This window comes from Narcine bancroftii, chromosome 6 (genome assembly GCF_036971445.1).
Source record: "Narcine bancroftii isolate sNarBan1 chromosome 6, sNarBan1.hap1, whole genome shotgun sequence".
NCBI lineage: Eukaryota > Metazoa > Chordata > Chondrichthyes > Torpediniformes > Narcinidae > Narcine > Narcine bancroftii.
The window spans coordinates 73,395,536-73,407,730 of NC_091474.1; the positions used below are offsets into that span (position 1 = coordinate 73,395,536).

General features: G+C 41.2%; 1 protein-coding gene across 2 annotated transcripts in view; it reads left to right on the top strand.

The window, feature by feature from the left end:
• zswim8 (zinc finger, SWIM-type containing 8) overlaps window positions 1-12,195 on the top strand; it is a 118,875-nt gene that overhangs the window by 25,204 nt on the left and 81,476 nt on the right. The window lies entirely within an intron of this gene.

The following is a 12,195-nucleotide window of genomic DNA, read 5'->3' on the forward strand; positions in this document are numbered from 1 at the left end:
GAAGATGACCATGGCTTCAAAGTCACGTTGGGTCTGAAGTCATGATTTGTCCTTGTCTTGGATTAAAATAAGGGAAAGTTGCGCAGGTCATCAGCCTCACTCTCTCGCCCTGGCCTATCTGGACCCAGTGGCAAGTCATAGTCGAGACGGCTGGAGACAGGTCAGGATGTAGTGGATGGCCAGCAGTGTTCTGCATGTGTCTCACTGTTCCCTCTTAGTGTTCCACAATGCATTGCTGAGAATTGCCTTTCTGCCCGTTGACCCAGTGATGGTTTCTTCCGCACAATCCGTCAAATCCAGGCTTCACACGCTAGGGAGACAAGCCCTGAGTGTTGTGGGTCCACGGCAGTTCTTGCAGCATGCAGTTACAGCCCTTGAGAAGTAAGACACCATCCAGATCAAAGCATCCCACCTGATTTGCACCCCATCCATTGCCAGTACATTATGCCTGTACCACGAATTTCTGCAGAATGAAATCAGCCCAAATTCTATTCTACTGGTGAGCAGTAACCATGTTGAGAGCACCCTCCTTCAGCTGAGATCTTTACTAATGATGCAGCTGAGGTCAAAACTCAACATCTGTGGGAGTGTTGCACATAACCCAGGGCTTATTTGGTGGCACACAATGCACTAATACACCCTGTGGATCTTATTACTGAACGCAATGTTATTTCCATTCCCACAGCAGCCCACTAATAACTGAGAACAAATATCTTTCACAGCTCTCAAATCGTACATTGTTACAATGCAGTGATAGATTTTATTTACAGTGCTGTGGGGTGTCCCACGAAAATATGTTAGCCCATCTCTGAATTGCAAATGGTTGCATGCCTTCACAAAAATGTAGAGAACAGCCTCTAGAAGTTTTCTGTCCCTGACTTGTTGGAATAAACAGCTACAGAATGAATCCAGGAAGTAATGTGGGGCTTGGTCTGACATGGTGTAAGTGCACAATGGATTCTCTTGGTCTTTTTTTTCCCCAAAAGGTTTATTCAGACAACGACAACAACATTGCAAGACACAAAACATACACAGAACTACATCTAAAACCACATTGTTGGAAATTTGCGAGAAGTGGTAAATCACCACCGCCTCTCTGCCACATTCTGTTCACACTTTCAAATCCCGTAACCATAATCTGGCGGGGGGGGGGTGGGGGGCCGCCCTTCCGGGAACTCAGGCACTATCGCCTCTGAGATCACGTGCTCATGTTCTAACACCGCACGGGCCCGGACGTGATCCTGAAAGGGGGCAGGCAGTCAGCTTGATATTCTTGGCCTTCCTGCAGTTTGACCTTTCCCCAATTTGCTGAAGGTGTGTACCTCTTGCACCTGTCATATGAATCTGGCAAGTGAGGTGAAGCAAGGCAAAGACTCCCTGGAAAAAGCTCCTTAAAGCCAAATGGGGTGTGGCCCACACTGCTTGAGGGATTGAATCTCAGAGCAGAGAGATCCTGCTGCAACTGCACAGGGTTCTGCTGGAGAACTGTGTGCAGTTCATGTCTGCTCAATCGAGCAAGGACATACTGCCTTTGGAGGCAGTGCAGAGGGGGTTCTGAAGATGGTATGAAGAGATAGATTGAGCAGGCTGATGCTACACTTGGCATTTAGAATGACGAGGGGAATTTTAGAGAAACATAACTGTTCCATTCATAATTTTACAAGCCAGCAGGCAGGGTGTTTATTCCCACTGGCAGGTGATACTCACAGGAGGGGATGTAGCCTCAAAATTTAGGGGAGTAAATTAAGATGGAGACAAGGAGGGACTGCTTCTCCCAGATGGTAGTGAATCTGTGGAATTCTTTGCCCAAGAGGCTGTTTCATTGATGGTATTTTGACACAGATAGATTTTGGAATAATCAGGAAATTGAGGGTTATGAGGCAAAGATTGAATCCACAGCCACATCAGCCATGATCTTATTAAATGGTAGAGCAGGTTCAACAGGTTGAATGGCCGACTAATGCTTTTGTATCTTATTTTCTTGTGTTGTGTTCGAAAAAACTGAGCAAATGCTGCAAATAAAATAATATAAATGCAAAAATTGATGTAGTGTAGTTATCTGGAATTCAAGCAACCGGCCAAAGAAAAGGAAAATAAATAGTACAAAATACGGAAGTTTAAAATTGGCGCGCCTCGCTGTTAGTTCACTGATCCACGCAACACGTAATCTCAAGCAACTAGAAAATTCACTTTGATGGCTCTATCAATCCCCATAGGTGCCGGATGCCAGGGGTTTTACTGTTATTTGTTATAAGACTCTACCAGTGATTACTTGATGTAAAATGCGACCAAATGCAATGCTCCTATGTGACCTGCACTATTTACAACTTGTAACTGCAGCCAGAACCACACCTTCACTTTGTCCCTACTGCCCAATGTCATCCAATACATCCACTAGAATGCTCACCTGAAGGAGGGGGTAAAAGTACAGACCGCAGTTCCCTTGTAATCTACTGTCCAGTTTTAAATATTACTCCTATCACTCCTTAACTCAAGATGCCTTTGAACATAACTCATCCTGGTGATCACTCAAAGGAGCTTGTTCCTAAGATCAGTCCCATTCTTGCAAATTGCATGAAACTGCTATTTTATAATAGAATAATCACACCTGACAAATTGATTGCTGGAATACCCCCTCCTCCGCATCTTTATCATGTTCATTGGTTTATTTGGTGAAACAGACCAAATTATCAATAAGAAAATGTTATTACAATATCACGGGATATAGGAGCAGAAGTAGGCCCACTGGCCCATCGAGTCTGCCCCACCATTCTATCATGAGCTGATCCATCCTCCCACTCCCTGTAACCCTTGATGCCCTGACTAGTGAAATGCCTTAAATGCACCCAATGACCTCACTTCCACTGCCTCCCGTAACATCAAGTTCCACAATCTCACGATCCTCTGACTAAAGAAACTATTCTGCATCTGTGTTTTAAACTGACTCCCTTTTATCCTGAAGCTGTACCCTCTTGTCCATGGGAACCAACCTTGCCACATCTACTCTGTCCAGGCCTTTCAGCATTCAAAATGCCTTGATGAAGGTCCCCCCTCATCCAACCAGTACAGTCCAAGAGCACACAAATGTTCCTCATATGCTAACCCTTTCGTTCCTGGTATCGTTCAGTATGTTCAACAAACAGTGCTTCGGTGGGAAAAGCCAGAGATTAATAGCATTCCAGAAGGTTCTAGTAAGTTAATTTTACTCTGAAAATGAATGTGATGTTCCACCCTTTCAAGGGCTTTGGGGGGGGGGGCTTAAATCTAGACTTGGTGGAACCACAATTGTCCATTTATATTTTTCCCTGTAAATCTGTTAATGATTCTGTTAGAGTACAGTTAGCTTCCTTCAGCTCACAGTCTGTTGTAAAAGTACAGGGTAACCACCGCACCCCCCCCCCCCCCCCCACCTTTGGTTCTTCACAGAGTTCTGGTGGTCAGTTTTATGACCATGCTACTTCAACACAAATTGTGTTCCTGCAGTAGATTTGGCTGCAGGGTTCAGAGTCATCTTTTTTTTCTTTTTTTTTTTTTAAATTTTTTATTTTTCACACCATAAATCTCTATAGCCATGATATACACTTTTTCTTTTCCACACATTTACAGTGACTTTTTCTCCCTCCCCCCTCCCTCCTCCCAAGCCACCCCCCCATCCCCCCCCCCCTCTCATCCATTTTAGTTATACAATCTAGGTTGCATTAATTCAGTTAGACAATGTTGTCATTCAACAAATATACACCAGAAATTCTACTGAGTCCATTCTTTTCTTCTCTTCTCCTTCCATCAACTTAGGTAATGTTTGTTCCCGGTAGGTTTTCGCTATTGTATTTAATGTAAGGCTCCCATACTTGTTCGAATATTTCAATATTATTTCTTAAACTATATGTTATTTTTTCTAATGGAATACATTTATTCATTTCTATATACCATTGTTGTATTTTCAAATTATCTTCCAATTTCCAGGTTGACATAATACATTTTTTTGCTACAGCTAGGGCTATCTTAACAAATCTTTTTTGTGCATCCTCCAAGTCAATTCCAAATTCTTTATTTTTTATGTTACTTAGGAGAAAGATCTCTGGATTCTTTGGTATATTGTTTTCTGTTATTTTATTTAATATCTGATTGAGATCATCCCAAAATTTTTCTACTCTCTCACATGTCCAGATTGCATGAATTGTTGTTCCCCTTTCTTTTTTACATCGAAAACATCTATCAGATACTGTTGGGTCCCATTTATTTAACTTTTGCGGTGTAATGTATAGTCTGTGTAACCAATTATATTGTATCATACGCAGCCTCGTATTTATTGTATTTCTCATCGTTCCAGAGCATAACTTCTCCCATGTTTCCTTTTTTATCTTTATATTTAAATCTTGTTCCCATTTTTGTTTAGTTTTACCATTTGTTTCCTCATTTTCCTTTTCTTGCAGTTTAATATACATATTTTTTATAAATCTTTTGATTAACATTGTATCTGTAATCACATATTCAAGGTTACTTCCCTCTGGTAAACTCAAGTTGCTTCCTAATTTATCTTTCAAGTAGGATCTCAGTTGGTAATATGCCAGCGCTGTATCTCCCGTTATATTGTACTTATCTCTCATTTGTTCAAAGGATAAGAATCTACTTCCTGAAAAACAATTTTCTATTCTTTTAATCCCTTTTTTTTCCCATTTTCTAAAGGCAAGGTTGTCTATTGTAAAAGGGAGTAGCTTATTTTGCGTCAATATTAGTTTTGGTATTTGGTAATTTCTTTTATTTCTTTCTACATGAATCTTCTTCCATATATTGAGGAGATGGTGTAATACTGGAGAAGTTCTATGTTGTACCAATTTTTCGTCCCATTTATATAATATGTGTTCAGGTATCTTTTCCCCTATTTTATCTAATTCTAGTCTCGTCCAGTCTGGTTTTTCCCTTGTTTGATAAAAATCTGATAGGTACCTTAATTGTGCGGCTCTATAATAATTTTTGAAATTTGGCAGTTGTAAGCCTCCTTGTTTATACCATTCTGTTAATTTGTCTAGTGCTATCCTCGGTTTCCCCCCTCTCCATAAAAATCTCCTTATTATTTTCTTTAACTCTTTGAAGAATTTTTCTGTCAGTTGTATTGGCAATGCCTGAAATAAGTATAGTATCCTTGGAAAAATGTTCATTTTAATACAGTTTATCCTTCCTATCAGTGTTAGTGGTAGCTCTTTCCAATGCTCTAAATCGTCCTGTAATTTTTTCATTAGTGGATTGTAATTGAGTTTATATAATTGGCCTAGATTTTTGTTTATTTGCACACCTAGGTATCTTATTGCCTGCGTTTGCCATCTGAATGGGGATTCCTCCTTAAATTTTGAGAAATCCGCGTTATTCATAGGCATTGCTTCACTTTTATTTACGTTTATCTTGTATCCCGACACTTCTCCATATTCCTTCAATTTCTTATATAGTTCTTTTATTGATAGTTCTGGTTCTGTTAAGTACACTATCACATCATCCGCAAACAGACTGATTTTATATTCCCTGTCTTTTATTTTTATTCCTTTTATATTATTATCTCTTCTTATCGATTCTGCTAGTGGTTCTATAGCTAGCGCAAACAATAATGGTGATAGTGGGCATCCCTGCCTCGTTGACCTGCTTAAGTTAAATTGCTTTGATACATGTCCATTTACTGTCACTTTCGCTAACGGTCCCTTATATAATGCTTTAATCCAATTAATATACTTCTCCGGTAAACTGAATTTTTGCAATACTTTGAACAAGTAATTCCATTCTACTCTGTCGAAGGCCTTCTCTGCGTCTAAAGCAACTGCTACTGCGGGTGCTTTATTTCCTTCTACTGCATGAATTAAGTTAATAAATTTACAAATATTGTCTGTTGTGCGTCTTTTTTTGATAAATCCAGTTTGGTCTAAATTTACCATTTTCGGTACCTGTTCTGCTAATCTGTTCGCTAATAGTTTAGCTATTATCTTATAATCTGTGTTTAGCAAAGATATTGGTCTATATGACGCTGGTGAGAGTGGATCTTTCCCTTGTTTTAGTATCACTGTAATTATTGCTGTTTTACATGAATCTGGTAAGTTTTGTGTCTCATCAATCTGGTTGATTACATCCAGGAGGGGCGGTATTATTAGGTCTTTAAATGTTTTGTAGAATTCTATTGGGAGTCCATCCTCTCCTGGTGTCTTATTATTTGGTAAATTTTTTATTATCTCTTGTATTTCTACTGTTCCAAATGGTTCTGTTAATTTATTTTGTTCCTCTATTTGTAGTTTTGGTAGTTCAATTTTAGTCAAAAATTCATCTATTTTCCCTTCTTTCCCTTCGTTTTCGGTTCGGTATAATTGTTCATAGAATTCTCTGAAGTTTTCCTTAATTTCTTTTGGATTATATGTAATTTGTTTGTCTTTTTTCCTTGTTGCCAATACCATTTTCTTAGTTTGCTCTGTCTTAAGCTGCCATGCTAGGATTTTGTGTGTTTTTTCCCCTAGTTCATAATATTTCTGTTTTGTCTTCATTATATTCTTCTCCACCTTATATGTTTGTAATGTTTCATATTTTATTTTTTTATCCGCCAATTCTCTTCTTTTGGTTGTATCTTCCTTTATTGCTAATTTTTTTTCTATGTTTATTATTTCCCTTTCCAACTGCTCTGTTTCCTGATTATAGTCCTTCTTCATCTTGGTTGCATAACTTATTATTTGCCCTCTAATGAATGCTTTCATTGCGTCCCATAGTATAAACTTATCTTCCACTGATTCCGTATTTACTTCAAAGTACATTTTTAATTGTTTTTCAATAAATTCTCTAAAATCCTGTCTTTTAAGTAGCATGGGGTTTAATCTCCATCTATACATTCTTGGAGGGATGTCTTCTAGCTCTATTGCCAATAATAGGGGTGAGTGGTCCGATAATAGTCTAGCTTTATATTCCGTTTTCCTAACTCTCCCTTGTATGTGGGCTGATAACAGGAATAGGTCTATCCTTGAGTATGTTTTATGTCTAGTCGAGTAGTATGAGTATTCCTTTTCTTTTGGGTTTTGTTTCCTCCATATGTCCACAAGTTTCATTTCTTGCATTGATTTAATTATAAATTTGGTTACTTTGTTCTTCCTGTTAATTTTTTTCCCCGTTTTATCCATATTTGGATCCAAATTCAGATTGAAATCCCCTCCTATTAGTATGTTCCCTTGCGTATTAGCTACCTTCAAAAAGATATCTTGCATAAACTTTTGATCTTCTTCGTTAGGTGAATATATATTAAGTAGATTCCAAAGCGGTTCAGAGTCATCTTAACACATGACTGAATAATTGGTGTTAATTTGAAAAGCCATTTATTAACCAGACCACAAAAAAAAATGTCAGTGGTTAATATAGGAACTATTTAATAGTATAATGTGTTATATTTTGTGGTATTTGTAAATCAGTAAGAGCAAAATCATTCTGGTTCTAGTGTGCACCACCCATGTTCTATCCCCAGGCTCTCACTTTTTGCAGCGATACAAACCCCCCCCCCCCCCCCAACAAACCACTTGAGTTCTTGTAGTTACCACAGATAGTCATGGCTATACCTGGAGCAGAAAACTCAGGGCAGTTCAAGGTTTCCAAATACCTCTGAACAGCTGAAGTCTACCTAAATCAAGTTTGTTTATTGTCCCATCCCATGATGCAGTGAGAGAGGTTGTTTTGCAAGCAGACCAGTGAGACATCTCGTTCACAGTACGAGTTAGACACAGTAATGAGTGCAGAGTTACGGAGAGCAATCAGTTGGGGAGGGGGGAGGGGCACAGTCGACAGGCAGGAGGTAATAGGTGGATAAGTGATGGAGGGCACATTGGCAAATGGGGAGGGGGGGGTGGTGGCTCTGAATGGACGGAGAAGGGGGTGGAGAGCTGGAGGAAAGAAGACAAAAGAAAAAAGGGAGGGAGGGAGAACAGAGTAGGGCTAACAGATACTGGTGAAGTCAATGTTAATGCCATCCAGTTGGAAACCGCCCATATGGAATATTAAGTGAATACCATCTGGACTGTTCATGGCCTCAAACCATTTCAGTTTCAACTCTGTGCCCCAATCCCACCCTGACATGTCTGTCCTTGGCCTGAAGTACTGCCAAACCAAGGCCACCCGCGAATTGGAGGAGCAATACCTATATTCTGTCTGGGCCCTATCCAACTATATTCCGGCACCTGTCGATACTTTGCTCACACCTTCCTTGATGAGGGGCTCAAGCCTGAAACGTTGGTTCTGTATCTTTATCTTTGCTACATAAAGGACACTGTCTGGCTGTGTTTCTCCAGTTTTAACTTCAATTGCTGCGTCTCCAGACATTCATATTTCATCCATAATTTTACTCTTTTTGGGATTCATTCAGGAGTTTGATAATGGCAGGAATCCAACTGTCCTCGAATCGAGAGCGCTTGATCTCACGCTCATGAATACTTCTTCCTGAGGGTAAAGAGAGTATGGTGGGGTGGGATGAGTCTGTCAATATGTTGGCTACTTTTCCAAGGCAGTGGGAGTTAGAGATGGAGGGAATGGGGGTGTGCTGGTCTGAGTCAGATTTGCAACCACTGCACAATGAAAAACATTGATTAAAGAAAGCTAAGACTGCTAGTTAGTATTGAGGTGAAAGTAACTGGTGCCAAGGAGATGAGATTTAACCCCATCCGACCACCTGTTGGTTTTAGTTACTCCTGCTCATTCAGAAACCTTCCATGGCTCTGCTTGATTTGTACGTCCCCAGGTAAATACTGTTTGCTTCCCACACTGACACCCCAACCCATCGTTTTCCTCCACAAGCCAATGTTCCTGAGGCTCTGTTATCTTTGGTAGCAGCTCTTCCACCCTAGTGCTGACTTGAGCTTGCAATTCCATTCCTGAGTGGTGCAACATCTTGTTCTATTATCGCGGTCAGTGTAGCGGTTAGCACAATGCTGTTACAGCGCTAGTCACTGGGATTCAAATCTGGTGCTGTCTGTTTGTATGCTCTCCCCATGTCTTCAAAATGTATAGGTTGCAGGTCAACTAGGTGTAATTGGGTGGCACAGGCTCAAGCGCTGAAAGGGCCTGTTACCATGTCTATATGCAGGGGCCTGGAAACTGATACTACTGCAAGATATATCAGGCATTCTTATTAATAAAATAACAAACTTTGAAAATCAAGGATTGGCCATGCTTTAAATGTGAGTATCCTGTACTGGTTGCACGGGGTCAGAAGCTGTGTTGTGGTGCTAAATTTTGTTTGAGCCAGATTGAAAATAGAAGGCACATCCCTCTAATTCAAAATAAAGCAGCAAGTGCAGATTTATTCCACCTTTATCACTGATCAGATCCCGGCGCTTGCAGCTTTATTCCCACTTATCATCCTTCACCAGCTCTCTCCACAGGGCAGTGGGTACATAGAGCAGGCTGCTGCAGGAAGCAGAAGATGCAGGGACAATTGTAATGTTTAGGAGGCAGGTTGGGGACTGCCAAGATGGAATACAAGGTGTTGCTCCTCCAGTTTGCAGGAGGCCTCGGTTGGGCAGTTCTCAAGGCCACGGACAGCCGTGTGGGAATGGGGTGTGGAATTGAAATGATTGGCCACTGGAGGGTCCTCGCTGTTGCAGCGGACAATAGCATCATCGAATCGATCACCAGTTTCACAGATGGCGTTAACATCAGTTTCTCCAATTTCTGTTAACCCCCCACCCCCCCCAACTGGACCTCTCTCTTTCACTTTCCCTCTGGCTCCTTTCCTCCAGCTCCCCACCCCTTCCCTTTCCTATCAGAGAGCTCTCCTGACCTCCCCCTTTCACTTCTCAGCTTCTACCCTCTACCTCTGACCTTTTACCTGTGAATCTGTACTGCTCACACAGCCCCTTCCTTCCTCCTCCCCTCCTTTTATCAGGCCCCTGCCTGTTTTGGCTTATACCGGATGAAGGGCCAGGCCCAAAATGTTGGTTACCCTTTACTCCCTAGGGATGCGGAGTTGCTCCAGCACATAGATGTAGTGTACTCGGCCGCAGTGTTAGCCGACTTCCTTGTTTAACGCTGTTTTCAGTTATTCTGACTTCAGAAGCATTCTTTTTTTAAAAAAACACCAAATTATTAAAAATGAAACAATATCATTTAAACACCTAAAACAAACACTTCTAAATAATTAAAGCAATGAAAAAACCCAGTAATTTAAAAAAAAAATGATAAAACTATTTTTCACTTGGCATTTGTAATATCTCCATTGAAATGAATAGGCTTGCTCTTCCCTTGTCAGCTTTCAAACCCAACACCGGCTCTGTGGCTCAATACCCACAAGATGCAAGTTTTTAGGGTAAATATCTCCAATGCTCCTGCTCTAACCCATAGCTCAAGCCATCACACAAGCCCCCATCCCCCCTCCATCTTTCCACTCTTCAGCGAAGCTGCCAATATGCAAAGACTCATCCCATCCTGGCCAAACTCTCTTCACCCCTCCTCCCACCAGAAGATTCATGGACCACGCACTTCTAGATTCAGGGGCCCTTTCTGTCTCACCACTGTCAGATTCCTGATGGAACCTCACCAATGATGCTACCTTTGCCCTGCATGAATTGCTGTCAGTAACTTTGCAATCTGTGCTGTGTCTTCACCCCTGTTCTATGTGTGGGGTGACTAGACAGACTGCTCGGAAAACAAACCTTCTCACACTGGCGTGGAACATGTGACGATCACGTGAACTGACTGACAAGCTGTTACTGCAGTGCTGACAGCGGAATGTGGTGCGGAATTTTGCCCATTGCAATCGGCTGTCGATCCTGCAGGAATCCCCGCCTCACTGACTGCTCCTTCCCTCCACAGATGCTGCCTGACTTGTTGAGAGTTCAGAAAGGCCTCCCATACTTTGACACTTTATGCCTGCATTAAGCCAAAAGTCTCGTTAGGCTTTTTGATGGGCTCCAGGAAGTTGTGTGTGCACCCCCTTTGCTTTCTCTGGTTACATATCTTTCAATGTACTGTACTCAATAAAGAAATTGCTTGTCAGCAACCTCTGAGGTTTGCAGTAGTTCATTTTGCCACACCAGCTTTTTGTGAATAATGTGCATAGAAGTGCTGCCGAGGCAAATTTCCACCATCTCATTGCCTTAATATAGACACAGCTCAAACATACCATGTCACTTTATGGCACTGCATTGCTTGTTGTATTGATGAGAATTTAATTAAATGCAGGGATCATCAGCCAGCCTTGAATTTCCAAAGAAATAAAAGAAAGCGTCAAACTAAAAGCTCATGTGTACAAAGTTGCAAGAGTAGTGGGGAACGATAATATTGGGAAAACTTTAAAAAGCATCGAAAAACCATAAAGCAAGCAATGAAGAAAGGGAGGGGAGATTATGGAAAAAAAGATGAAAAACACAAATGCCGGAGGAACTCATCCGGTCTTGCAGTGTCCATAGGGGGTAAAGATGTATTACAGACGTTCCAGGCCTGAGCCCTTCAAGGGATGAGCAAAGAACACTGCAAGACCAGCTGAGTTCCTCCTGCATTTCTCTGCGTTTTTACGACAATCACAGCATCTGCCGACTTTTGTGTTTCACTATGAAAAAAGATTAGCATAAAATATAAAAATGGATAGTAAATGTTTTTATAATTATATAAAGCAGAAAAAGGTGGCTAAAATGAACATAGGTCCCTTAGAGGATGAGAAAGGGAAATTGATATTGAGGAAATGGCTGAGACTTTGAATGACTAATTTGTGTCAGTCTTCATGGTGAAGGACAAATCTGCTGCACTAAAGACAGAGCTTATGGATGTGATGGGAGATGAGGTCCTGGATACATTTGCTCTCACTAAAGAGGTAGTGTTGAGCAAACCTATCGGCCTATCAATAGACAAGTCCCCCTGGTCCTGATGGAATGCATCCCAGGGTAATAATAGAAATGACAGAAGTTATAGTTAAGACCAAAGGCAGGTAACTATAGGTAAGTTAGTTGGGAAAATGCTTGAAGCTATCATCAAGGCATCTGGAGTGAAATGGATCTATCAGGCAAACGCAGCATGAATTCAGGTCCTGTTTGACAAACTTACTGGAGTTCTTTGAGGATATAACAAGTGTGATAGATAGAGGGGAGTAGATCGGCATTGTTTATCTGGATTTCCAGAAGGTGTTTGATAAGGTGCCACATAAAAGACATAAGATAGGGATCCATAGAGTTGGGGTGGGGGGGGGGGGGGAGGGGG